The sequence below is a fragment of the Cupressus sempervirens genome, chromosome 9, assembly GCF_028749045.1.
Source record: "Cupressus sempervirens isolate cs-2001-9-10 chromosome 9, ASM2874904v1, whole genome shotgun sequence".
NCBI classification, from domain to species: domain Eukaryota; kingdom Viridiplantae; phylum Streptophyta; class Pinopsida; order Cupressales; family Cupressaceae; genus Cupressus; species Cupressus sempervirens.
In genome coordinates this window covers 792,190,924-792,195,673 of record NC_143126.1, presented here as the reverse complement: position 1 = coordinate 792,195,673, position 4,750 = coordinate 792,190,924, and the positions used below count along the sequence as shown (strand labels likewise).

The 4,750-nt window shown below is 32.3% G+C and overlaps 1 pseudogene; it reads left to right on the top strand.

Moving 5' to 3' along the window:
* Positions 1-252: 252 nt before the first annotated feature.
* Positions 253-1,674, top strand: LOC149541094 (cyclin-A3-1-like; annotated as a pseudogene).
* The last annotated feature ends 3,076 nt before the right edge of the window (positions 1,675-4,750 follow it).

Below are 4,750 nucleotides of genomic sequence, written 5' to 3'. Positions count from 1 at the left end.
AGTCTACTTTAATTTAGTATTCTATGCACACTAGGGTCTAGATTTAAATTTTTCATATCTTCAAGAGAACCTGATACTATTTATGTCATATCTCCTTTGTTCTCACTTGAAGAAATTCTCACTATTGCATGTTGAATAGTTTACTCTTTCCTTTCGGATATATATAATTTATTTGTATTGTGATATGAGCTTAGGCTACATCCCTAGGTAACAATAGCAAAGGAAAATGCCAAGGAATTATTCAATGTAAATATGAGGGGCATGCTTGTTGATTGGCTTGTTGAGGTTTGTTGCTTATTGCATTTCTTCATGCTATCTGTATATTTATTTTTCCATATTGTAGTTGTGCAATTAATTTTATATAATCAATTCAAAATTAGATTTTTGTAATAGGTTGTCAAGGAGTACAAGCTTGTGCAAGATACACTTTACTTAACTGTGTCCTATATTGATCAGTTTCTCTCTGCAAATGTTGTGAATAGACAAAAGCTTCAGCTTCTTGGGGTTACTTGCATGCTTGTTGCCTCGTGTGTACTTCTTGCCTACTGTAACATTTTCTTTTCTTTTCTTTTCTTTGGTTAGTTTTTAACTACTACTTTGATGACACTTTTAGGAAGTATGAAGAAATTTTTGCTCCACATGTGGAAGAATTTTGTTACATTACAGATAGTACTTACACAAGGGAGGAGGTACAATTTTCCTTTTGTATTGCAATATGATTTGTCACATCTCTCTTGGACAGTATTCTTAAAATGAGAATTATCCTTATCTTACTACTAATAGGTGTTAGAAATGAAGATTGATGTCCTAACTTATTTGTGATATGATCTGACAACACCAACAACTAAGAGCTTTCTTAGGTAATGTTTTTTATGGAGCAATCTTGGTGACTATTTTCATCAAAGTTAACATGAAAAACAAAAAAATTGATATATTCAAATGTAAGCCATAGAAAAATCATGATAAATTAATGATGTACTCATTTTTCATTTTTCCCTTCTCAATTTGAATAGGCGCTTTGCTTGTGCTGCTTAAACATGATATAAGATAGCTTTACATTCTAGTTTTCTTTTGTTGTATGTGGGAGATGAAATTATTTAATATATAAAAGTATTTTATTCTTACCTTCATAATTTTTTTCATTCAGGTTCCATCTCTACATTTGGATTTCATGGGAAATTGTCTTGCTAAACTCACCCTTGTTGATTATGACTTTCTCCGTTATGTTCCATCAATGATAGATGCATCAGCTATATTTGTGGCAAGGATGAATCTTGATCCTAGAACTTTCCCCTGGGTAATGTAAATTCCATCGAGTCATTTTTTTGTTTGGTCTTATCTGTACTAAAATTTGAAAAGGATTTTGTTGTCCTCGATCTTTAGAATCCTATGCTAGAACATTACATAGGATATAAAGTATTAGAGATGAAGGACCATATTCATGCATTGCATAATTTATAGCTAAATAGCAAAGGGTGTGCATTGACTATAGTCAAGGAGAAGTATCTCCAACACAAGGTATCTAAATATCTTCTCGCATTTAAAATTCTAAATTTATCACCCCCATGGTCAATAATTTATAGCATCTTTCTTTTGTATTTACAGTTAAAATGTGTGGCAAACATGTCTCCCCCAATGGCAATTTCTCCTCAGTTCTTGGAAAACCAATTATAATGAAGTTGAAGCTAATATCTTGAGGGTTGAGTGGCTCTTAATTTGGAATGGGATTCAGCTCACTACCAGCAGATATATCAAATTTTAGTGTTCAAATCTATAGATCATTTAATAATTGACAATCTTTAATTTTTTTCACATTATCTATTTTCAAAGTCTAATCTATGTAAATTCTATAATATGTACTATTTGCATGATACTCCAAATTGTTTTGTTCTCCATATATGTTCAGCAAATGGCAATGGCTGAAAGAATTTATTTTTCAGGTCCTCAAATGCTTTATATAGTCTGGTTGAAATGATTTAACTTGTCACTAGTAGAGATGTCAATATCTAGTGTTCAGATCCATAGCAAAACCACCACCTTTATTTATTTTTAGATGGTCTATTATAAAAATCTAATCCTTGTATTTAAGTTCAAAAACTAGCTACAGTGGCTGAAATATTTTCCTTTTTCATGTCATCAAACAAGTTTGTATTCCTACTTGAAATGATATATTTGTTTTCCTTGTAGTATTGATCATGTGGAGTATTTTTCTAGAACATCTACACTGGGCATCAAAGAAGCAGTTCTAGCATATCTGGATGATAGTCTCACCTCGGATGATTTTCTTATTGGAGTAAGCTTCGCTCTAGCTAGCTCTAGCTACAATAATTTTACTATAGAGAGCGAGCTAGGCATAAATAAGTCTTTTTAAAGAATTTCCATTTAAGCATTAAAATGGTTACATTACCACTGCATGAAATGTGGGTAATTTGTTGTTTGGGCTGAGAGCTTTTATATTTTGTGGGGGTTGTGCAGAATGAAATAGTATTGTGGAAGCAAGTGTAGTATTTCAAGGAATATGCATCTCGAATAACAATTGTTGTTGGGACAGAGTGTGCTTTGAGTATTGTAAGCAATGCACTTTACTACTTGGCTGGAGGGAATGCTAATTGGGGTGTTAGTTATTTCTTCAATATAGGAAATGTTAACAATACCGTGCTATGAACTATACCATTCCTAAATCTACAGATGTTCTAATTAGGAGTGGTATTGGGTCCATTTTGATAAGATCTTCAAACCCTAACCCTGTTCCATGTTGTTTCATTGATGGTTGTTATTGGTGTTATTGATGTGAACTGTCATGATTTTGACTGACTTGATGACATTGTGTAATTTTCAAAGTTTGTGATCTAATAGTATCAATCTATTAGGATGATAGTTGTTTCACTTTAAAAGTCCCGAGCTTTTAATTTTTGGGGGCTTGCATTTAATTTTCATTTATGTGGTATGGTTAAGAATTACCATTCCAATCTTCATAGAATTGATGAATGACTACAATATTGCTAGTTTTAAAACGCCTCACATGTTAGAGATATAGATAGTGCAAAGCCGTTTGTAACATTAAAATGGAATTGGCTATGAAGTATCACAATGATGCTAGACAAAACATTTATGTACATTTAAAATGCTCTTTCTATTAGCTTAGAAAATGATATAGATGTTAAGGTAAATAATTTAATGCTCTACTTTCATCGTAGTCATATCTTAGATAGGAATAGTGATCATTATGCATTTTATTAACGCTAAACCAACCAATGAAATTGAAAATTCTTAGACAAGTTACTACTCCTCAAAATTAAAAATATGAATTTTGGAAATTCACTTGCTACTCAAAATTTAAAGTATGATATTAGGAATTCAAATTATTATTTCACTTTGATTCTTTGTAGGGAGCTACTAATTTCTTTTTGTAGAGCAACAAGACAAAAGCCTCTGCAAATCATATTTTATAGGTAATTTATTTCATCTTGATTGGCTTTTGTGGTGAGATTTAGTTCTACATTTCTCATGTCTGTTTAGTGATAGCTTTGGTATTTCTTCAAAGATGGTGTAAGTGAAGGGTAGTTTTACCAAGCTCTACTTTATGAACTGGATGTTATTTGTAGGGTCAATTTCCTAATACTCACAATAATACTTGCTATTAAATTGAGATTGGCATGGCTCATTAGTTTTTTTTGTTTTCTCTTTGGATTTTTTTCAAGAAGATAAATGAATGCTATATGAACTATAAGTTCTATGGTGTGAATAGGCTTGTGCATCTCTTGAGCCAAATTGCCAACCCCCAGTGACATTTGTTGTTCAAAAGTTGCACCATACTAGACTATTTGCAAACAAACATGCAGATAGGAATTCTATAGACAGAAGTGGGAACATCTTGCTAGGTATGAAGGTCCTATAAGGCTATATAGTACTGTTCTACTCTATTCAAAGGTGTCAATTTTTAATGCTGATGTGGGTTTCCTATATTTTTAGGCATTGTGGTTGATTCCAAAAATTTTCCATCCCACAAAATTAGACTTTTATCTCTGTAGTCATGCTAGGATATAGGTATAATATTTATTTCTTAGATTAACTTGTCATGCTTTCTTTGCCATGTATTATAACAAAAATTGATCTAGTTTTTATCATTTATAGGGGACCAACAGACCAACACATTATCATGTGCTTTGGGATGAGAACAAATTTATAGCTAATGGGTTGCAATCATTAACAAACAATCTTTGTTACATGTATATCCTCTTTCATTAATTCTCTTGATTCTTTTTGTTATGCATAATGCATAACTTCTATTGTAAATCCCCTTTCATTTAACTCATTTTCCTTGAAGTCCCCAATTCTTGGCTTCCGTTATCTAATAGAAACTTGCTCGTTATAACTGGAAGTAGATTCAACTCCAAAGACGAGTCTATTTTTTTCTAATTTTGGCATGTAGCCTTAGGAGAACAAAAACTAAGTGGTTAACAAAAAATCTCTCCCCTTTATCAAGAAGGGTTTCTCTATCAAACATGAGTGTGGCATTCATCTGGCTGGTTCATATTGCCCCAGGCCATGGCCAAGGAGATTTTTTGACTAGCATGAAATATAGCTTCTCGTACTATATCCTAGATCAAAATCTGGCAAAACTTTTGATGGATGCCTATAGATTATCCCAAAGCTCTCATTTAGTAGTTATGAGATGATCAATCAAGAGGAAATTGTTGAGAGCTTAGAGTGACACAATTTTTAGATGATCATATGAAATGAAATTGGC